General features: G+C 43.2%; 1 protein-coding gene across 2 annotated transcripts in view; it reads right to left on the reverse strand.

Annotated features, from left to right (window-relative positions):
• ATP2B2 (ATPase plasma membrane Ca2+ transporting 2) overlaps positions 1-25,018 on the reverse strand; it is a 697,462-nt gene that overhangs the window by 388,209 nt on the left and 284,235 nt on the right. The gene's annotated exons all lie outside the window — the stretch shown is intronic.

The raw sequence follows: 25,018 nt of genomic DNA on the forward strand, positions 1-25,018 counted from the left end.
TACAAAGACTTAATTATTTTTCCAAGAAAAAAATCTATACCATAGTCCATTGGCAAAACAAGCTGTCTGGCTACATTTTTTTCAAATATACCCTTTACCATACTAATATTTTTAAATCATTTGGCTTTGTAAAATATTTGGCTTCTGTCCCTCTTCAGTTTTAATATAATTAATATTAGAGACATTTTAGCACTCTTAAGTTATCAATATTTACCACACATTAACCTCCCAGCAGAAAATATATCAAGAAATTATAAAGTATGGCAAAGTCGGTTTCAAACTACATAACTTCAGGGCTTTCCCTTGCACTGGACCTTAGGTGCTGTGAGCACAGTACAATGAACATTCATAGGTTAATGCAACCAGTAAAGAAGGGCATCTCACTGGACTGTATTCCCTTCATACTGTCATTCATCCAGCTGCTTTATTTCATACTGTCCATTATTAGTGGCATTCTGCCTTCTCCTCTGGTTCCTGGCCAGAGTAACATTTGCCCAAGACCAACAGCTTTAATGTACAATGAAAGTCCTTTTTAGATGTTCTTCCTGCATTCAGCTAATGCACCTCAGAGCTATGGTATTTCAGCAGCAGGCTCCACCCTACGTACATTCATTCATGATAGGGTATGAGCACATACAACTGCACACCCAGCGAGCTCTTGTCAAGTGCTTACACATCCACAGTGCTTACACATCCAAGCCTGCTAGCAATCCAGAAGTGCTCTGCAAGTTCAAAAATACAGTGCTGAATGTCAGCAATCTGTTTCCAGTCTTGCAGAATGCTCCAAAGTGTTAGCCCTTGGTCACAACAGGGCATGCACAGGAGGACTGGGGGCATTGCTCAAGGGCAACTGGGGGAGTTGTGAAATGGAACTGGAGTTGTGAAACGGAACTTACTCCTAAAGACCACAGAATGAGCCCTTTCTCATGATTGTGTGAGCAGGCTTGCCGGCGGGCAGTGGGGAAGGTCATCCTCCCCCGCAGAAGAAGCTCATCTTCCCCACAGATGATCCTGGTGCTGCGTCTGGGCATACGGATCACACGCCCAGATGTTCCGCTGCTGCCCCAAACAGTGCAGAAGTTGAGACCTGGAAATCCCACAACGCACCACACAAGTGCGCGCTGCACTGTGTGGCTCCTCTCAGTGACGGGCAGGCACCTGTCAGTGTTTTAGTGCCGGCTGGAAGCAGTCAGCACTGACACACAATCAATTAAATGGGGTTAAGGGAGTGCTCGCTACCTTCACCTCATTGAATAGCCCAGCCTCTTCGCTGGGTTTACCACCAAGGTGCTGCTGGAAGCCAAGTGGCTCCTGGTGGTTCCTGCGGGCAGCCAAGCCTAAGCTGCGGGCAGCTTACCTGCCGTGGCTGCTCGTAAGAACACCCTCACTTTGTACTATAATATCGAGTGTGGGGCTCAAAGCAAACAAGAGTGCACCATGCCCACACAAGAGTGCACCACACAAGAGTGCACCTGATGCTGGCCACACCCCGCACGCTGATAACAGCTTTAGAGATGGGGCCAGTCCTTTGCATGCCCCTTCATCAATCTCTGCTTGCCTGGCTTTCAGCTCTGTCAAGAGGCTGGGCGAGGCTGACGAAGGGGCGTGTGAAGCCCAGCACTGTCTGGCATCACAAGGAGGAGGAGGAGTCACTTTGCACACCCCTTCATCAGCCCCTCTCAGCTTGGAGTTGGTTCGATAGATGGCAGAGCCCAGGATGGCCTGGGGTGATGGTGCTGGGCTCGGGACAGGTCTCTCAACCTCCTCTTCCCTCAAAGAACAGGCCTGGTTTTGTTTTTGTTCTTTTCATGATAGTGCTATGCTCTTCATAAATATTAAAACTGGGTTACTCACTGTAAGCCCTACAAAGTAATTTTGTGCAACTGTCAGAAGTTGTAACAGAGTGCTGGTTTTAACTTGGAAATAAGTTCATGATGAAGGTTTGTTTAACATAGGATGTCCCACCAAAAAAAACAAACACAACACTTTCTGAAAGCCCACATTTTTCCATACTTCATGAGTCCTAGTCCATCCCCTCCATGCATGGGAGACCACAATAGAGGAAGGTAAGTAGGAAGGGCTTAAGCCTCAGGTTATTCCCACAGCTCCCCTCTGTGCCTCTTAGCAATGGCTCTGGAAAGGACAATGTACTCTCTCTTTGGGATACACCTAGTGACCCAGGCCAGGCCCATGTGCAGACCTATTTATACTCCAGCTGTTATTAGACTATGAATGGAGGCCTGCATTGTTGTCTGAGGAAGGGATGCCCATTAGATACCATGGCCACTGGCTGAGATACATACACTATAGGAGAAGGCAGAATCAGCTGAGCCAGCCTATTCTGTCACCCATGATCACTTGTTGTCCCTCATTCTGGTTATATATCCATCTTATTGATAATAATTAGAAGACATTCTATAAAACATTGACCCATTTTACAGATTGGAATGCCAAACTTGAAACAAGTCCCAAGGACAATGTGATGGGATCAAGGGGCAGGGGGCTTTTAAAGAAGAAATCTAAGTACCACAGTTTTCAAACTGTGGATCCACAAAACACTTTGCAGCTGACGTTGCTCACTGCTATTGCTCCCTCTCTCTCCAGGAAACATCAATCACCCTCTCTGTCTATTTGGCCAGCCATAATCTGGCTGCCCTAACAAGAATCCTGTCCACATCCTTAGACTGTAAAAGCTGAAAAGAATCCATAAAAACAGAACAAGCTGCTGGCAAAGGTATATCACTGTCACTGTCACTGTGCAGTCCAAATGGGAATGGATGTGAGAAATGTCATCTGCAAAGTGTTTTGTGGATCCATATATATTTTGATTCTTTGACAGGTCCACCAGAGATGGAAGTAAGTTCCTGACTTGCTCTATTTTTTCAGCTTATCCAGGATAAGGTACCATCAATACTTTAAAGGACAACTCCTTTATATTTAGAGAAGATAATACATAGAAGGTGCATGGAGCCTCAATTCTAAAGTCATCATTATATACCAATACAAAGCTTATATGGCACAGAAGTTAAGACTGGCACTTTAACTTGCAATTTCCATTCTTTGTAGAGCACAAGTGAAAATGTAAAGCATCTGAACTCTCATTTTAAACCGAACCTTTTTGGATTACTGAATTTCCAGGCATTTTAAAAAGGAAAATCTGATTAGTCACTACAGGGAAGAGATTAGCTAAACCACAAGGTACAACTTCCTGATACTGAACACTAAAAACTTTGTAAAACCTTCAACTAAGATAAAGTCGCACTCCCCCCACCTCAGAAAAACACAATTAAATGAAATTAGTGGATTCAGTAAAAGTGACAGTGTGATCCCACCTCATGATTATTCAGCAGTGAATAAGGACACAGCAAGAAGCAGGTAATTTGTGTTCACTTTAAATCTGTACTTTATTTGTTCATTTTCTTTTTCTAAAAAAAACACCCATAAACAACAATGATCATTAAAAATAAAATGCTTTAACAACCATGTCCAAAACTACACATTCTCTTCTCAGAAATTTCCCATAAATACCACAGTATTCCTGCTTGATGTAATTTCCTTCAGGATGGTGCTATCAGCAAAAAAAGTCTAAAAAGTTGTACACAAGTGATGTAGACACACACACACAGCAACCTAGAGGAGCCCAGAGGAGCCCTTTGCAGCCTTCCCCCTACCTCCCGTTTACACCCAACAGCACATTTTAGCTGGAGGTTGGGACAAAACACAAGTGGTTTTGGAGAACCGACACCCATCTCACAGACACACACACACACTGCATCTATCAACACACATTCCAGACATCCCTCCCCACCCACACACACTGCAGCCTAGAGGAGCCCAGAGGAGCCCTTTGCAGCCTAGCTAAATGGAGTGCATCTCCTTCCCTACAGTTCCTGCTTACACTTGGCTGTTAGGGGTGTGCACAAAACCGGTTTGCCTGGTTCGGTTCAAGTCCAAACTGGACTCAAACAGAGTCAGGCATGTTTGGTTTTGCACCCCTGAACACCCCTGAACACACCCCAGCTCGGCTCGAATTTGAGCCAAGAATTTGAGTTTGGGAGTTCAAACTTTTACATTTTTTTAAATGACTAAAACCTCTGGCTCCTCTGGCAGGTGCTGCTGCAGCCATGGAAGGATCTCCAGCAGGTCCCCTTCCCCCCGCTGGCCTCCCCCGGTCTCGAAACAGCCTGGTTCGGTGGTTTTTCAGCCCATTCTGGGCCTCTGTGTAGTGGTGGTAGCCAATTTGGAGGCCACAACTCATGCACAATGGACACCTGCATGACCCCGGTGGGTCACTGCCACGGTGGGGGGGTTGCAGCCACAGCCGCCAGGGGTCTCCAGTGATTCCCCATGCAGGTGGCCACTGTGCATGCATGGCAGCCTCCCAAATGGCCACTGCCAGCATAAAGAGGTCCAGAACAGGCCAAACATGAACTAAAATGGCCTGAACTGGGCTGATTGGAGACCAGGGGGAGGCCAGCGGGGGCAGGGGGAATAGCTGGATCCCCCCTCCCCCATGGCAGTGCTTCCCAGAGGCAGTGAGTTGTTAAAAAAAATTGTTGTTAGAACCCCTGGACCAGTTCAAAATCAAGCCGAACCAAAGGGTATGTTCAGGGGGCAAAATCAAACATGCTCCGTTCTGTTAGAGTCCGGTTCTGACTCAAACTGAACCAGGCATACCGGTTTCTTGCATACCTCTAACACAGGTGTCCATTGTTTATGTGTGGCAGACTCCAAAATGGCCTCTGCTACTTCACAGAGGCCCAGAACAGGCCAAAAAGCAAGCCGTTTCAAGACCAGGGGGAGGCTGGAGGGAGGAGGGGGAACTGCTGAAAACATACAGTCCCAGTGGCCATGGCAGTGCTCCCTGGAGGCACTGAGTCATTTTAAAAATATTTATTTACCTTTTACATTCAAACCCTCAAGCCATTGGGGGGACTAGGACCGGGGAGACCCGAGTTCAAATCCCCATTCAGCCATGATACTTGTTGGGTGACTCTGGGCCAGTCACTTCTCTCTCAGCCTAACCTACTTCACAGGGTTGTTGTGAGGAGAAACTCAAGTATGTAGTACACCGCTCTGGGCTCCTTGGAGGAAGAGCGGGATATTAAATAAATAAATAAATAAATAAATAAATATTAATATGTACTTTATTCTTATTATTTCTATAAACTTGAAGCTGGTTGTCAATCTTTTTCTGGATGAGGTTAAACTTTCCTTGAAGATTCAGGCTGGAAATGTCTGGATCTGAAACTACAATTTGAATCTAGATTGCAAACCACAGTTTGTGGGTAGACTCAAGAGCAGATTTTTTTTTTAAACCCACATAGGGCAGATTCAGAAGGACAGCAGCAGCTGAGGTTCTTGCAATCAGCTGGTTCCCTGGTCGCATGCACTCCCTGGGTAAGGCTATACTTCCTGTCCTGGTGCTGATATGCCAAGATTGGTCATGACTTCCAAACCCACCAGTCTTAGCATATCCTGCTGTACTTCTGTGAGGGAACCCAGAATCTGTAACTTACTTCAAATCTCAATTGCAGATGTCAGGTTCCCTAACAGTAAGAGGACAGGAGGTGCCAAGACTGATGGGTTTGGACATCACAACCGATCTTGGCATATCAGTACCAGGACTGGAAGTAGAGGTTCAGGTGCCACTATACATCTGAACCTACCCATAGTTTTATAAAAGGGTCTTACACATGATTTGGGGGGGCTTGTTAGGAGGATAGGCAAGTGTTTACCTCATGAGGTACAGATGAGCAGGTGCTGTTAGGGTTAGCAAACCCACCAAGCAGATGACGGTCCACACTCCGTTTATGTTTGGACCCAGGCACAGCAAGCCCTGCCCTGCCATGTCCCTGCTATCCCTCTATGCATCGTGCCACTAATGAGCTGGTAAACACCCCGAACATCGGCAGCTACTCCCCTGCTAACTGGGCAAAGAGGCACATTTTTACCGTGGTGATTCTCTTTATTTAGCAGGGGGAGAGTAACTGGCCCTATCCACCCCCAGCACAGTATCTCCAGTGACTGTTGCTGGTGTCTACCTTACATTTCTTTTTAGATTGTGAGCCATTTGGGGACAGGGATCCATCTTATCTTATTTATGTATTTATTATTTCTCTATGGAAACTGCTTCAGGAACTTTTGTTGAAAAGTGGCATATAAATATTTGTTCTTGTTGATGATGATGATTGGGCAAGAAGGGTCATGTGACAAGCTCCCATGCCAAGTATCCTCGGACATATTCTTGGCCTTTTCCATCACACTGCTAGACACTGCAGCCCAGTCCCACAGCACACTGGCAGGTGCAGACTCTGGGGAGAACCCCCAACTCTTAGGAGCACTCTTGAAGGCTGAAGAGATTGCAAACTCCACTCTGAACTCTGAGACATCCCTGACTCAAGGGACGGGGTGGCTGCGGGTGGGTGAGCAGCAATATAATCAGAGAGGCAGCCCACCAGTTGAATTAGAGTCCACAACACAGCACACAGGGATGGGAGTAGGCAAATGCAAGCCCCCCCCCCCCCCGGATGTCCCTGGTTGCTTGTGTGCTGTGAAAATGAGGCCACTGGCATGGGAAGGGTTGGCACTGGCCCACACCCCCAAGCAGCCCTGTTGGGAAATACCCTTCCCCCATCTCCAACCATAGCCTCAAAGGACATTCCAGGGAACTGGCAGAGGGTTATCCCCAGCAGCCTTTTGCACTCATGCTGGCCATGCACATAAGGGGCTGCCTTCAAATTAATTCAGCATCCACCATGGTCAGCACAATCAATCACCTCATCCCAGCCTTTTAAAGCTGCTTTTCCATATCCACATAACATGCCAATTTTCTGAAGGAGACACACATCACATGGAACCCTCTCCTCCTCTGAACAGAGGACCCTAGTTTCCCCTCTTGCCCATCACCCCTCTGTACAGCTGCTGCACACTGCCCCCAGCCCATGGCATGGAGTGGGGCATAGACTGCCCTATTCACCTACAGCACCTGGGAATGCCTGGGAGAGGGGACAGTCAACAGACACAGGAAGATGACCTTGGGTGATTGTCCGGAATGCTTCTGCAGCCACCTTGGAAAGGGGATGGTGGTTCTGGCTCCTGGCACAGGGCTGTTCAGACCTCTCCACAGTGGTGCCTGTGTTTCCCAGATGCATTATCATGGTTACACATTCCAGAGGGCAAGAACTGGTAATAAGGGGCATGCTCCCACTAGTTTCCCAGAATGCTGCTGTGTGTGCATGTGTGGCGCTTCCATGTATCTGGCAGCATTTACACGAGATTCCATGCAGAGAACATTGCAGATTTCCTGCAGTGGTCCTAGTGGTATTAGAAGGACATTATGCCAAAGTAATGTATGTACAAATACATTATATTCCTTCTAGCTTGCTATTTTGTTGTTTACAGGTTACTCAATCTCGAACCATTTTATAAGCCACAAAAAGCAGATCATTTTTGCTGAATTTGCCATCAAAATGAGCAATGAGTTTGTCCAAAATAATATGGGCCATAATTCAGCCTGTGCGTGTCCCATTGTTTTCAATGGCAGAGTTAAGCACATTCTCACACTGAAATCAATGTGACTCTAAAATGGCTTAATTTGGTTGCATCATGCTTGTAGTTTGTTGCCAAGAATATAACCCTTTAAAGCTGAAAGTTACTGTTAGTATTTTTCTCTTCTTTTACTACAATGCAAGTGTAATGGCCAGAAAGCTCTGGGGTGTTTTTTTATTGGATTATTTCTCAACACACTGTGCTCTTTTGTACTTTCATGGGGGTGTGCTAAAACAATTAATAAACATGCTGTGGTTGCTGTGTGGAAAAGTAATTGTTTGGCTATTGTTGGTTGTTATTATTACTATTATTACATTACTGGCATGCAACACTCTGTTCTGCCACAGTCCATGCCTTTGTGAACTTCATTTTTCTATTGACTGATTGATTGATTTGCTCACTGTGTACCCCTCTGTTTTGCAATGCTAGCAATGGAGCATTCATCATATCCAGATTTGAAAAAAATCCACTGCACCTCATCTATTGCATATGTTGTTATGATTTCTGTATTGGGGGTGAGAGACGACTTCCATAACATTAGCCTTCTGCTTTTATCATCACAAGAAAGGCTTTTAGAGTTTCATCTGGTAATTCAGAGATAAATGGAATGAAAACCGGGAAGAAACTGGAGCTCAACATCTTGTTACCCTTCCTTACACTGAAAGACACAAGATGCAGTGATGGTCACTGTCGTATTTGACTTTAAAGGATGAGGGAAATTAATATATGATAGGTTTATCCATGGCTATTAGTCATTATAACTCAATGTTCATTCAGAGGCAGTATACCTCTGACTATCAGATGCCGGGTACAAATAACAGAGGAGGGTTGCTGCCTTCATTGGAAAGCTTCTCAGAGATATCTGACTGACATTTTGGGGTACTCTATAGGATCTGAACTCATCTTGATTGATGAGACAACTTCATGTGGACCACTGTTGTGGGCTTCATAGATCCCAACAATGTTTGCTAAATTAATAGGGACCAAATTTATAGTATGTAGTGATCTCAGGTATTTTCTAGAAATATCTGGCCACAAATTCATAATGTCAATTCATTTTAAAACACTACCAGTGCTGAGCACTGAATAACCCTACGCAATAACACTAGTGTATTCTAACTTTCACGGGCTTGCAATAATCTGTTTCAACTGCACAGGCGCGCTGGAGCACCTCACAGTTCTCAAGGGTCGCTGGGCCAGATGGACAGGCCCAGCGGCCGCTCTGTCTGCCGCCATCACCATGGGTGGGGAGGCCTGCTCAGCTCACTCCCAAACACCACCCTTTGGCCGCCACCCCTCAGCATATGGCAGGTAAAATTAGGGGGGGTGGAAGTTTAGGTGCACGGTGGCAGCTGGAGGGCCCCCTGGCCACTTGGAGCCCCCCTGGACCTTGGAGGCCACAGACCAGGGCCCCAAGGTCTGGGGGTAACAGCACCTCTGCAAAGGGGTGATATGCTGGCCTTTCTCGTCGATGCCTGATTAGTCCTTCCAATCTCCTTTAAAGGGCATCAAAATTAAACAGTTGAAAGAACCACTGCTGCTACACTGTAGTTGTAAAGTCACTGTGCAGCAACTACTGAAGCTGCTGGGCAGCGGCGGCAGCAGCAGCAGCAATAGAATCCCCATGACCCAATGTTCCTTGGCTAATGAGGTGCTAAAGAATCCTATTGACAGGAACTTAGCAAAACATCTCTTGCCTCTGTTACAGGTAAAGTAAAGGTAAAGTGTGGCATTGAGTCAGTGTTGACTCCTGGCGACCACAGAGCCCTGTGGTTGTCTTTGGTAGCATATGGGAGGGTTTACCATTGCCATCTCCCACACAGTATGAGATGATGCCTTTCATCATCTTTCCTATATCACTACTTCCCGATATAGGTGTTTCCCATAGTCTGGGAAACATACTAGCGGGGATTCGAACCGGCAACCTCTGGCTTACGAGTCAAGTCATTTCCCTGCTGCACCATTAGGTGGCTCTCTGATACAGGTACTAGACACGAAACATAGCAAAGGGCTTATCTGCAAAATTATCCCAGTGAGAAGAGTGAAACAGTACAACACACGCTCGCTCTCTCTCTCTCTCTCTCTCTCTCTCACACACACACATTCCCCTTGTATCACTTTAAGTCTTTTCCATCTATTCTCATTTTGTTGTTATTGTTAACAAATAGACTATTAACCAATAGAAGCCATATGAAAAAATAGTCAGTTTTTCTGTTGTTTTTCATCTGCAGGACAAAAAATACATCTGACCCACTATTGCCACCATTCCTCTGCTTAAACTTGCAGATTCCTAAGGCTACTTTTGGTTAATGCAAAAGAGCTGGGGAAAATAAACATGTGACTATGTCCCATCTAAATACAACCTAGCCTGCCTTCTACTCACTTCTCAAACCAGTCCGGTACACGTTATTTCAGAGTAAGTTACTTAACACAACATACAACAGGTATTGAAGAAATGGAGCTCAGGACACTTTCTAGACTAGCTGCTCATCATCAGCAAAATGCCTCCATTCAGGCAAGTCACATTTGGAACATAGACAGCAGGGGAAGCAGTCTTGCAGCAACTAACAACCCGAAAAAACAGCAACTTTTTCATACTGGATATACGACGTCCTTACTCTGCATCGCTGTGATTAAATTCACAACAAGGCATTGGAAATTTGAATGGCACCCTGCGGTCCGTGTAGGAACTGCGGTGTCATGATGCAGTGTGGAAGTGTGGAAGCACACTTCCGAGATATGTCCTGACCTTATTGTAGGGTCTAGTCTGGAAAGCGCCTAGGTGTGAGAATACTGTAGGTAGGGGAAGCAGTCTTGCAGCAACTAACAACCCGAAAAAACAGCAACTTTTTCATACTGGATATACGACGTCCTTACTCTGCATCGCTGTGATTAAATTCACAACAAGGCATTGGAAATTTGAATGGCACCCTGCGGTCCGTGTAGGAACTGCGGTGTCATGACGCAGTGTGGAAGTGTGGAAGCACACTTCCGAGATATGTCCTGACCTTATTGTAGGGTCTAGTCTGGAAAGCGCCTAGGTGTGAGAATACTGTAGGTGTTCTAAACATGCAGATGTCCCATTTTCATCTCTCTGATGGTGGAGAATGTGCCTTTGGTTTAGGATTCCATGTCATAAGGTAAAGTAATCATATACATTGTATTTTGTTTTATCCTAACTTATTTGAAAATACTTTAAAAATCATAATAATCATGCAAAAATAATAATAATCATGTGCAAAAACTGTGAAATTAAAATGCCTCTCTTCCATTTCTGTGCATATAATTAAAACAGAAGCAACATAACAGAGGGAAGAAGGTGGCAGTTGCTTCATAAACACATAAACAATTACACAGTAGTAAACAAAATATTAGTAAGTGTTACATCAACATAAAAACATTCCCCATTACAGTTTGGGCTTTTCCAGATGGAAATATTTCTTAATATTTAATGGAATTAAGAAGGTTTTTCACTTTAAGAATTTGTTCCTACTTTAGAGTCACCCTGTTGAATTTCCGAGAGAGAGAGAGAGAGAGAGAGAGAGAGAGAGAGAGAGAGAGAGCCTCCTCCACACTAAGGTGCATTTATCCCAGCAGAATTCTGACAAACTATAGATACTTTGCAATGTAACATAACCTCCATTGTGGAGTGATGGGTTAAATACCAGTTGATGGGTCATTGGCTTTGAAAGTTAAAGAACATTAGATCAAAGTGTTCTGATAAAGGTGAGAGCTGCTCCAGCCACAACATCACTCTTTAAAAACAAAATCTATATGTTCTATTGTTACCAATACTGGCAAAGTGATCTGTGGATATCAAACATTAGGGATCTACAAAACTCACCAGTGATGGCATGAGAATTTCAACCAATATGCTGAAATTTCTTCTCTTCAGCTCCACCAGAGTGTATTCATTTTTTCCCCACTGATGTACGTAGTCGCTATGATGCACAAATGCTACTTGTGACACAGCAATACTGACTGAGCTTCCTCTCAACTTATTCGAATTTATAGCTATCTGCAGTGGGATTACTGGTGTGTACAAATTCTCAGCAAAGGATATATAAAGCGTAACTGGTAAAGTAGGTTTCTCTGCCAAAACATGACCTGCTAATTGTAGATGTCTACTTCTTTGTCATCCATCAACATACAATTCAAAACAGTCTTCACTACCCAGACAAGGAACTTTGTTATTTCCTCACTTTGCTATTTCTATAATTTACTGTGGAATATGAACAATGCTTAAAGAGAATGATCTAGTTTTTCACAGCGGCTTTTGCAGGCTGTAAAATGTAACCCAGCAAGTGGTTTAAAAGGATATCATGTGACTATTCCTTCATTGCATATAGACCAAAACAAGACTTAGAACACAAATTTACCTAGACTGCCTTTGTAAACAAGTAGCAATCTGGCAGGGATTATATATCCTGGACTTGATAGTGGAAACAGTTTCGTTAATGTTCTGGATCAGTTTTCTTTTGTAGTGCAACACTTGGCAATTATTATTTGCTTAATATTCACAAAAGGGCAAAAAGAAAACAACACAACATTTTGATAATAGCAAATGCTTTATTTCCTCTGTCTGTACTGATCAACAACATATAAAAACTAAACATTTAAACTTAAAACTTGAAAACAGATTGTGACTAATTTTCTTTTTCTCAATTAATTTCTGGGGAAATATCCTGAAGCCATTTCTACTGTTTAAAATTTTTTGATCCATTCTTTTTTCTTAGTCAAAGTATATCTGTTGGTTCATAACGTTCCAGGAGATGTATATTTATGGAAAGATTAAAAGATTCCTTCGAGGTATCTCTGCTAATGATGGCCCTGTGTGATGACCACATTATACAAATACACCTTTCACAATCTGCAGAGGAAGAATTGGCAGCTGTGATCCTGGCAAGACTGACCTTTGAGCATTGTCATTATCTGTTTTTTGCAAGAACCTTGAGTAACTTTGTTGGTTTCAGCTTTGGAACTTGTATTTTGCTCCTTCCCTGTATTGCAAAGCAAAATCTAGAAGAGGACATATTTCAGAATGACAGCACACTGGTTCCTCATCAGCAATGGGTATCATTTAGTAATGGTGGTGGTGAACTTCATAATTATCTGGTTCAGAATAGAAATCTGTGATGCTTGTAAAATACACCAGTATTATGAATCAGCTAACCCACTGCACCCATTCTTCTCTTGTTCAGGTTGTAATCCAAGCTAAATAACTCCCTCTCTCTCATAGACAGAGACACACACACACCAGTGGTTCCTGTTGCTGTGGTGAAGGCAGGGAGGACATGGGTGTCTCTATTTGCCTCCTGCCCATCTCTTTCTTCCTCTCTCATTCCCTCTCTCCCCAGTGCTTAGAACAGTAGCATTCCAAGCACCATGGTGCTGGCATCAGTGTCTGGTCTAGCAAAGGGGATTCGGCCAGTGACCTCTTGGCATTGCCTCACGTGGCATGAGTCCCCAAACTGGCACTGTATGCATGCCACTTTTCTGCTTTCCTTCAAATCTGTGCTCAAAATTCATCTTTTGCCTTAAGCCCTTTAGTTCTCATTCATTCCCAGCTGAAATATAAAGCCTATTCTCACGATCCCCGCAAGGGTGGGGAGGAAGGTAGGGTTTCACCTACCTTTCCCCCAGACTTTCTGCTGTTGTATTTTTGGTGCACTGCTTTTCAATTGTTGTAAGGCTAGTGCCTGTTGTTCTATGTCTCTCTCCGTATGTGATGTTTCGTTTCTTAATAAATATCTATCTATCTATCTATCTATCTATTTGAACTCAACCTCCTGTCTTCAGATAATCCCTTGGGCTAAACTTCTTTACCACCAGAGCATACTCTGCTGTGTGATGACTTTGATCAGGGGCGTAGCAAGGTTGGAGTGGGCCCAGAGACATTTAATGGGACTAGAGAAAGACATGCTGTTCTGGTAGCTCCAGGTCTTAACACTCATACCAGTTTCGGAGGATGAATACAACTGAAGGAAGCCAGGGCGGGTGTGCGGCTGGGGGAGTCAGTCATGTGACTTGCCTGTGGGAGGGGGCCCAAGGCAGTGGGCCCTCAGGCAACTATCTCCCCTTGCCCTATTATAGTTACTTGATGTTTTCTACTAAATTGATATAGCTATTTTGATGTTTCTCCTCACACTCCTCAACCATTTCTACCTACTTGGAGCTAACTCAGCCCTTATCTGAGGCCTGCACCTACGTTTGCTTCTTACTTTTCCCAAGTAGGCCCCCTGGAAAGACAGCCTCAAGCAGGCAGGTACCTCGGCTGATTCTGGGTGTCTGCTCGGATCTGGCAGCATCATTGCTCTTAAGGTCCTGGGAGAGAGTGCTTGAAGAGGGACTCGAGGTCCAGGCAAAGGTGTCAGATTACCCAAAGATCTCAGGCTTCCCCTGTGGAGCCAGCTATGGCTGCTCTTCAAGGAGTGTAGTCACTGCTAATGATCAGTCAGTGCCAGAAGCTGCTGCATGAGTCAGTTGTTCTTCCTCCTCAGACGTCTGACAAGATGGTGGGTTTGAAAGCCTACCGTATAGCATTAATGAACTCCTCACTGTTCTGGGATGCCTAGGAATTAGGTATACCTAGGAATTAGGGATACCTAGGAATTACCAGAAACTAAGTGGAAAGAGATTGTGGGAAATACTGGAGTGAGTCCCACAATGGAATCAGACTGGCTTAGTGTCATTTCTGAGTGTTAAACAGTAATCTGAGAGCAGTTCTGAGAGTAACAATTGTGCAACTTTAATCTGGTTCATGATTAGGTGAAAAATAGTTGAAGACAGACATTCAAACACTTTTTTGGATGCTTCTGGAAGCCATTTTAGATGCTGACTTTAACAAATATAACAATAAACAGTTTGACTTCATTTATCTGGAAATTTCTTCCCTTTCTATTTTCATCTCTCAGTGATGCATCTCACTTTAGATTTTGCACTTGGAGATGGAAACCCAAATTCTTCCTGCCTGGGTTTCTGTGAAGGGAGTCCTCTCAGTGAAGGGTGGAGCAGTTCCACCCTATGTTTTAGGTTATGTCTGATTGTTCTTCAAGAACACTAATACTGTAGCTTTGGTTACTTTTTATGTAACCATGAAGCATAAAAAGTAACCAGAACATATGCTTTAAAAATATACTGCTTTTTTTTTGGCAATTTAATAAACAGCTGGTTTGTTATGAAAATTTGTTATGAAACCTGATTTTTAATTGTTGAAGTTAAATTGGTATTGAAATTAAGTTTTTAGTAGGGTTATGTTGATTTGTTCAAGGTTTCAGTGTGTTCAGTGTGTGTACATTACATTTAACATGTAGCTTGGCCTTGTGTGGGTTTTTTTTGAAAGTTAAAATGCTTCTGCAAGGGAGGGGATCAGGATAATACCTTGGTCTGACATAAACTGCACACCTTAAAATTGACATTAGCCCATAAGGGCAAGTTCAGTTGGAAATAACAAAAGTTTCACCTCCCCTGCCCCTAAGTCAATAGCAGCTTCAGGGACACCCATACCACTGTGATGGAGGAAGAATTAAATGCCCCTCTTCTAATGAGCAGTGGTCCCAATCCTGATCAGTCCCTCCTGCAAGAGAACTATCATTCTTAAATAAAATCAAAATACAGGGCTAAACTATGTATTTATTGTAATACAGAGTTTAGCCCTGGTGATTGATTGATTAAGTGCCGTCAAGTTGGTGTCTACTCTTAGTGACCACATAGATAGATTCTTTCCAGGATGATCTGTCTTCAACTTGGCCTTTAAGGTCTCTCAGTGATGCATTCATTGCTGTCGTAATTGAGTCCATCCACCTTGCTGCTGGTCATCCTCTTCTTCTATTTCCTTCAACCTTTCTCAGCATTATGGACTTCTCAAGGGAGTTGGATTTTTGCATCATTTGTCCGAAGTATGATAGTTTGAGCCTGGTTATTTGTGCCTCGGATGAAAATCCTGGATTGATCGATTTGTTCTATGAATCATTTGTTTATTTTCCTGGCTGTCAGTGGTATCCTCAAAAGTCTTCTCCAGCACCAAAGTTCAAAAGCATTAATACTGCCCTGGTATGCCTCATTTTAATCAAGTCCCAGTCCTTGCCTCTAGGAAACATTTGTGGGAAAGAAATATCCTTACAATAAAGTTTAGTACTTCCCCTTTCTTTCTTCAGTCTTGGTGCTTAACTATATTTCCCTGAGCATATCATTTGACAAATATATTATAACATTTAAACAATTTGGAGAATGATGCTCAGATTTATGTTCTGTTTTATATGTTTTTTGTTTGCCCCTGGCTTGTTCAGGTCTCTGGTCAGTCCCAAGGCTTGTGACTCCTGATTATATTCCATGTTTGTTTGGCTTGCTTGTATAAAACTATGCTATCATAGCAGAGGTTGCACAACCTAAAGGAGCAAAATGAAAAGCATAGAAAGCCATCTAGATAAAGAAAAGGGATGAGTAACACATATGCAGTTTTGATGTTTCTGATCAGCTGAGTTTCAGTTGCTCAAAGTTAAAATGTTTAGAGCTACATTAAAGTATCATGTATTGCAGCTTTGATGAGTAGTCTGAGTGAATTTGTAATACACTGAAAATAATTGGTAGTTTCCAATGTCACAATCAACACAGAAAAGCCTCTAAACAAGCATAAAAGTTGGCAGAGAGATGGAAGGATTAAATAAGATATGTGTCTCATCCTAAGAAATGTCTTGTCTTAGTCCAGATCTAAGGGTGCAAAATCTTGACTATCAGGAATATAATTGGAGACAAGCTATATCTTGGAGAGAAAGAAGTATTTGGAAGAAAATAGGGACAATGCATCTGATTTTTGCACCATAAACAGAATCAGAGTGTGATTTCAAGGAATTGTTTAACCCCATACCAGTATGTGCTACTATATACTAAAGTATTGTTGCCTTCAAGGCATGTTCATTTCACTTCTCAGCAATACAATAATGAACAAACACTGAAGTGAAAAGCCATTTCACAGACTAACAAAATAAAAACCTGATACATCTTTCTTATGGTGCCATAATTTCCATGGAGAAGCATGTACTGATAACCAAAATAGACTTCCTCAATGTATTTCTATTTGCTTCACAGGTGTCAACACTTTTCAGGAAAGCATTAATATTTCCTTAAAGAGCTCCGTCACCAGTGGCATAGCTAGGGAACAGGGGGCCTGTGTTTGCCCCTCCTCACTGCAGTGGTGCACACCTCCTCATCGGGGAGACAGTCAGCAGAAACAGAAGTGGAAAACTTCACAGCGTTCTGTTTCTTTAACCCTTATTGGCTGAAAGTGAGAATGAGTATTTTATTCTCCCCACAGGAAGCTGTGCAGTATGTTATACTTGTTGTTTATGTTCACTGCCTCCCTGATCCTAAATAGTAATGGGGGATCATTAAGAAGTGCAGGATTGGCCAATTTTCTCAAACAAACAAACAAACAAACAAACAAACAAACAAACCCAAGAGTCCTGCCATCATGGATTACATGTGTCCCCAGTTTCAGAACTCTAAGACCAGCCATTCTGAAAATGTAAAGGGCTGGGCAGGAAAAGGGGTGGGCAGGAAAAGGGCGCACATTTTAATGAAGGCAAAGGGCAGATTGCTCTACATGGGGGTGGAATGATGGTCCAAGAGGGGCTTCCGATCCAGAATGTTTCATAAAATTCTGCCTTAAGTTAGATGTTGCCATTTTAAAATGTAAAAAATTTAAAATCACAGGATTGACCAATTGCCTTGGCGGCGGCAGAGTCCTACCATCCTGTCCTATGTTCTGTCCTTTCAGAACTCTATTCTCAGCAATTCTAGAAATACAAAAGGGAGTGAAAGGGTGTGTGTGTGTTGAACTTTGTCCTGAAGACAAAGGGCAGAGTCCTCCACAAGGGCATGGAATAATGTTCTAAGGGGGAAATTCATATCCAGATGTTTTTGAAAAGTTCTGCCTTGAAACAAGCTGGATTTTGCCATTTGTAGCCACTTTAGAAATATTTTCAAAAATTATTGAAAATCAAAGGATTGACCAATTCTCTTCAAATTCACTATGTGGGTCCTGCCATCCTGCCCTACCTGTGTTCCCAGTTTCAAAGCCCTAGGCCCAGGCATTTTTTTTTAAAAAAAAATCTATTTTCCCATTCACCTCTATGGGAAAATCCTATGTGGGGTAGGGTGTTTCAAAATGGTGGTTTCTGCCATTTTGTTCTTCTAACTTTCTGACATTAATTTTCTTCCTAACATTTCAACATAATTCCCATGTTTTACATCTGATATCAGAAACCCAATGTCAGATCAGAAATCATCCGATTTTGCCGATATCAGATTAATTCCCACAAGAGTCCTCAAAGAACTCAAATGTGAAATTGCCAACCTCCTTGCTAAAATATATAACTTATCCCTGCAATCGGGCTCTGTTCTGGAGGACTGGAGAGTAGCAAATGTAACACCGATTTTCAAAAAGGGATCCAGGGGTGATCTGGGAAATTAGAGGCCGGTTAGCTTAACATCATTCTAGGCAAACTGATGGAAAGCATTCTCAAGGATAAAAATGTAAAGCACATAGAAGAATAGGCCCTGCTGGGAGTGGACCAGCATGGATTCTGCAAAGGTAAATCTTGCCTCACCAACCTTTTGGAGTTCTTTGAGAGTGTCAACAAGTGTGTGGATCAAGGTGATCCAGTTGACATAGTCTACCTGGACTTCCAAAAAGCTTTCTACAAAGTTCCTCATCAAAGACTCCTGAGGAAACTTAGTGGTCATGGGATAAGGGGACAAGTACATGTGTGGATTGCTAACTGGTTGAAAGTCAGGAAAGAGAGAGCAGGTATAAATGGAGAGTTTTCACAATGGAGGGAAGTAAGAAGTGGGGTCCCCCAGGGATCTGTACTGGGCCGGTGCTTTTTAATTTGTTCATAAATGATCTAGAAGCAGGGGTAAGTAGCGAGGTGGCCAAATTTGCAGATGATACCAAACTCTTCCGGGTAGTGAAATCCAAAATGGATTGTGAGCATCTCCAAAAGGATCTCTCCAAACTGGGGGAGTGGGCGACAAAATGGCAAATGCAGTTCAGTGTTAGCAAGTGTAAAGTGATGCACACTGGGACGAAAAACCCCAACTTCAAGTATATGCTAATGGGATCCAAGCTGTCGGTGACTGACCAGGAGAGGGATCTTGGGGTCGTGGAGGACAGCTCATTGAAAGTGTTGACTCAATGTGCGGCAGCTGTGAAAAAGGTCAATTCCATGCTAGCGATCATTAGGAAGGGGATTGAAAATAAAACGGCGAATATTATAATGCCCTTATACAAAACTATGGTGCAACCACACTTGGAGTACTGTGTACAATTCTGGTCACCACAACTACAAAAGGTCATTTTAGAACGGGAAAAGGTGCAGAAGAGGGCAACCAAGATGATCAGGGGCCTAGAGTACCTTTCTTATGTGGCAAGACTACAACACCTGGTGCTTTTTGGCTTAGAAAAAAGATGACTGCGGGGAGACCTGATTGAGGTCTATAAAGTCATGCATGGTGTGGAGAAAGTGGAGAGAGAGAAATTCTTTTCCCTCTCACACAACACTAGAACCAGGGGTCACTCCATGAGATTGATTGCCAGGAGGTCTAGGACCAACAAACGGAAGTACTTTTTCACACAACGCGTGATCCACTTGTGAAACTCTCTGCCACAGGATGTGGTGACAGCCAACAACCTGGATGGCTTTAAGAGGGGTTTGGATAACTTCATGGAGGAGAGGTCCATCAATGGCTACTAGTCGGAGGGCTGCAGGCCACCTCCAGCCTCAAAGGCAGGATGCCTCTGAGTACCAGTTGCAGAGGAGTAACAGCAGGAGGGAGGGCATGCCCTCAACTCCTGCCTGTGGCTTCCAGCGGCATCTGGTGGGCCACTGTGTGAAACAGGATGCTGGACTAGATGGGCCTTGGGCCTGATCCAGCAGGGCTGTTGTTATGTTCTTATCTGAAATACAACTTTGCACAGCCCTAGGAATTATGGCCTTCTTGGGTTAAGCATGTGCTTGTACTTCTCTGAGGGTTAGGGTATGGGGAAAGAAAGAAAGAAAGAAAGAAAGAAAGAAAGAAAGAAAGAAAGAAAGAAAGAAAGAAAGAAAGAGGAGAGCTGGTCTTGTGGTAGCAAGCATGACTTGTCCCCATAGCTAAGCAGGGTCTGCCCTGGTTGCATATGAATGGGAGACTTGATGTGTGAGCACTGCAAGATATTCCCCTCAGGGGATGAAACCGCTCTGGGAAGAGCAGAAGGTTTCAAGTTCCCTCCCTGGCTTCTCCAAGATAGGGCTGAGAGAGATTCCTTCCTGCAACCTTGGAGAAGTCACTGCCAGTCTGTGAAGACAATACTGAGCTAGATAGACCAATGGTCTGACTCAATATATGGCAGTTTCCTATGTTCCTATGTTACACCCTTGGACCGAAAGCCAGTCTGTTAGTCTGTTATCTTGTCTGCCCAATCAATAAGCTTGTTACAAAGATGTCTAGCATACACTTTGCTTACTATGCTCAACAAGCTTATTGGCTAAGGTAATGTTTTTTCCAGAATGCAGGAGAGTCCTTTGGAGACAGAGGAATCAGTAATAATGCTCTAGAATAATGGTTTATTCCAGTACGGTTTTGTATTAAACTTCAGGTCATGTCATTTCTCTGAAATGCTGGCTCACGGCTTTACTTCTCCTATGCTGTGTTATACTGGGATGGTCAAAGTATGGTATATAGCAAACTTGGTCGACATGTTGCACAAGGAAATGCTGATCTTTCTGAGCTGCTCGTGAAAATCAGCCCCATGATGTTCCCAAAGGAAATTGCACTGCGGAAAGTAGTTACACAACTGAGCTCTTGTGCAACACTTCTGGGGCGGGTATTCATATGTGCATCAGTCCTGGCAGGTCAGAAATGCCAGTGGTGTTGGCCATTGTTTTTAGCAACAGATTTAGCTCCATACCAGCTGAATAAATTGATTATTCAGGACTGCAGAATTTTGCCCATGGTAAACAAAAGAAGAACTTGAGGACAGGGTCATAGTTCAATGATAGAGCACATGCTTTGCATGCAGAAGGTTCCAGGTTTAATCCCTGGCATCTCCAGGCAAAGCTAGGAAGGACCTCTTCCCAAAATCCTGGAGTGCTGTTGTCAGTTAGTACAGACAATACTGAGCTAGATGGACCCACAGTATAAGAAAGGTTCATATGGAATTATGAAGATCAGGCTTTAGTGGAATATCTCATGAGTACATCATAATTTCTCTATAGAAAGAGAAAAAGACTGCTAATACATCATCATACCTCATCACCTCATGGTTTGGAGAATTTCACAAAACTACCCAAGAAACAATAAAAATAAATCTGCTCTTGCAGTTGTGCATTTAATAATAGACTGCATAATAATTGTGCATAATAATAGACTGCTATCAATATGCTGATGACACCCAGATCTATTTCTCCATACCAACTTCATCAGGAAATGGTATGACCCCACTAAGTGCCTGCCTGGAGGCAATATTGGGCTGGATGAGAGATAACAAGCTGAAGTTGAATCCTAACAAGACAGAGGTACTGTCTGTAGGGGGTTGGGATCCGAGAGATGGCTTAGATCTGCCTGTTTTGGATGGGGTTACATTCCCCCTAAAAGATCAGGTTTGTAGTCGGGGCGTGCTCATGGTTCCCGAACTCTCCCTGGTTTCTCAGACTGAGGCTGTGACCAGGAGTCAGGAGTCATATCAGCTTCGTCTGATATGCCAGATACGTCCATTTCTGGAGACAAATGACCTTAAAACGGTGGTACATATGCTGGTAACCTCTAGGCTTGACTACTATAATGCACTCTATGTGGGGCTGCCTTTGTATGTAGTTTGGAAAATAGAATTGGTACATAATGCAGCAGCCAGATCGGTCTCTGGGTTTACTCGAAGGGACCATATAACACTTGATTTTAAAAGAACTGCACTGGCTGCTGATATGTTTCCAAAAGAAACACCAAGTGCTGGTTATTACCTATAAGGCCCTTAACGGCTTAGGTCCAGGCTGCTTAAGAGAATGCCTTGAACCCTGTCAGCTGTTAAGATCATCTGGAGAGGTCCGGTTATGGTTGCTGCCAACTCGTTCAGTGGCAACTCGGGACCGGGCCTTCTCTGTGTCTGCCCCAGGGCTTTGGAACACGCTCCTCACTGAAATAAGAGCATTTCTTTCTCTATTTGCTTTTAGGAAGACCTTGAAGACGTACCTGTTTTCTCAGGCTTTTAATTGAAATTGAAATTTTAATGTGTGTTTGTCTCTATTGTTATTTTTATCTGTTTTTAGGAATTTTAAATGTTTTGCTTTATATTATGTTTTAATCTGTACACTGCCTAGAGATTTCTGTACACTGAAGAGACTAGGCAGTATAGAAAATAAATAAAGCAAGCAAGCAAGCAAGCAAGCAAGCAAGCAAGCAAGCAAGTAAGCTCTGTCTTGGCTCACAAGCCTTCAGTTGTGCTCACATTCTGCATCCCTCCCTACTTCTGGCACTCTTGAAACATCTTGTGTAAATTCCAATGCCATATGTATCAGTAACATGTTAAGTGAACATGTTCCAGATGGGAATGATGTCTGTGCCTTGCTTAGAATTAAAGTGAGGTGAGCAGCATCTTGCAACCTTAAGTCCCACAATTTGCTCTTCAAATTGTGGGACTTTGCTTGTCATTCACATAACCAAAGTCTCTGGGGCTAGGGAGGGCTATGGGAAGGCAAGAGTATACCTACCTTCCTCCACATGAATAAAGTCTGTCCAGTGCTAATCCACACAATCTGCATGGTGGAGATCTCAGCACAAAGGATCTGGAGGAGGGAGTCCTCCAGTATCCCACAATGCATTGCACATGGAGCAGAGAGGCTCCCTGCAGCAATGCAGCAGCTCCTGGCTTCCTGGCTGCTCTATAAGTGGCACTATATGTTTGAGGGCCAGCCGTACCGCCAGGAGTTGCTGCAAACAGCCTCGTTTGTGCACACAATATTGACTGTAAAGATAAGAAGGAGCTGCTCACCTTTTACCTTGGTTAAAGCCAAGGTACAAGGACGGGGTAGCCCTGTTTCAGAACGGCTGGGTAGAAGCGGGTCCCAAGGCTCCACATGAACCTCATTGTAGGACTAGCAATTTTATTTAGTTGAAATACTAAAGCTATAAAAGGGAGGAAGTACAGGAGAAGAGATGAAAAAACAAGTGGACAGAAACAGCAGAGATGAGTCCATTAACTCACCCACTATACAAGATGTGCTTTTGTCCAGTAGCCTGCAGGAAGCAGCAGGATGGCTGAGGATGAATTGAAAAACCACATCAGCTTCCCAGGGGTTACATCTGCTTTTGCTGTTCTTCTTGTCATCATGGTGATCTTGTTTTTGCATGTGGTGAATGTGTGCAAGCCTGAGGGGAGGGTTGTTCTATGGGCTGTTGATTCAGGGGAATGATAATTGCACCAATGTGCTTGCATGGCCATTTGGGGGGTGGGAGCTATCTTTAGGCCGATAAGTTCTGTGAAGCTGGAGTGCATCTGAAGCATGTAGCTGCTAGCTACATAAAGCTAGAGTACACTGCACTCTGTAAAAAGCAGAGCAATATTTCTGATACAAATACAACTGCATTGCAGGTAAGAAACAGAAACACATTCAGTTATGCTGCCATAAACAGAAGAAAAAATTAAATAGAGTCTTCTAAACATAACAGAATAAACAAGAGTTCTGTATGAAAGTCCTATTACACTACCAAAGTCAATAATGACTCCACTCTCCATGTTGCAACAAATGCATTTATAGAACATAGAAGGTGAAAAAGTGGTTGGTACATATGCCTAGGTCCATTGCCACACAGATTTTATTTTCATTTCAGTATTATCTCAAGATGGATTGACAGGAAAAAGCCTTTTCTGTTGTGAATCACACATTTCCTACAAGATAGCATGCTGTTTCCCTGAGGCTTTCAGAGTAATAGCAAGGTGAACAGTTCTTCAGCAATGAGACTCAAAAAGGAAGTAAGTGACACCTAGCTGTGGTGCGAAAATGGCAATCCTGCCAGGATTGGAAGGATGCTGTAACTGGAAGTAAAACCAGGGGCTGAATGAATAAATTAGAATGAAACACTGGTGATATTGTTGTATTGCTGTAAATCTATGCATTTCAATAGTTAACAGAATATAAAGTTTGATGAGGCTGAAATTCTGACAATAGTTAACTGGTCCAAAAACTATTCATTTGTACGGGGGGCGGGGGGGGGGGGGAAATAGTACAATCCCACATGATTCAAATCCTGATATCTGGCAAGTCTAGTTTTAATTTACATTGCAGAGATTAGGCAGCTCTAGGAAAGGAAAACAAACACATTAGATCGCTTTGCAATAATTTCTGTGAAACAGCTCTAGGTAGTTCATCTCAGCCACCTGGCTAATGCTACATCAATTTACTTGCGCACTAAGCAGCAGAGTCCTGCAGTGGGGCAATGAATACATAAAATCATGCAAATAAATATTATACAAAGAAACTGAAATAACCAGGATGGACTAGTAAACTACCTGAGAGGAGAGCTTTATTCTACCTTTTAAAAAATCCCCAATCTTGCATAAGCAGGGGGGGGGGAGGAGGGGAACACACACGACTATATGTGATTATCTCTTCTGTCACATGTAGGTTTTCCTCTGATGTTACACGATGCAGTCATGAAGCCTGCAATCTGCTGTGGAAGACTGGCACGGGGTGAGGGAAGGAAGGTCCTTAACCTTCCTCCCCACCACCCAGCAGCTCCCAGCTAAAAATTATCCCCAGATATGTGTACCTGTATATTCTCCATCTCCCTCAAAGTGGGGAGATATAGACATCTGCTCTTGTACTTCACACAGGGGCAAGGAATGCTGAAGCTGGGTTTTAACAGTAAATCTATACCATACAGAAGAGGTTAAGAAGACCCTTTCTGCTCTCTCCATTTTTATTGGTCTTCTGGTACAGATTGTAGGCTCCAATTTGGAAAAAAACAAATTAGGGAAAACTTCACATGATGAAGCACCTTATATAGTTTGAGCCTGGGAGATAGTACAGTTGCACTGTGCTGTTATCTAAGCCAGGGACAAGTCTATGATTAGAGGTCATATTTTGTTTTCTTTGTCTGTAGAGAATATCCACAGTGGTTCTGTTTTCAATAACTTTCTTATGCACATACGGTGTCCTGGAACTGGGAAGAGACAATGCAGATTGGAAACATGTTGTGAACTAAAGTAGAAACAGAGAGAAGGAGAAGTAAGCATAATGTTTGTCTCCACATCCATAGGCATGCTTAACATTTTAGTTTGTTCTGGTACAATTCTTCTTTATGCATTTCTGATAAACACAAGCTTTCTCCTATCACGTCTAAAAACTGTTCTTTGGATCATTATTTTTTTTAAAAAAATCCAATATGCATTAACTAGTGTGCCCTACCATATTGTGATAGTGCACAAAAGTGG

Source organism: Hemicordylus capensis, chromosome 2, assembly GCF_027244095.1.
Source record: "Hemicordylus capensis ecotype Gifberg chromosome 2, rHemCap1.1.pri, whole genome shotgun sequence".
Classification (NCBI taxonomy): domain Eukaryota; kingdom Metazoa; phylum Chordata; class Lepidosauria; order Squamata; family Cordylidae; genus Hemicordylus; species Hemicordylus capensis.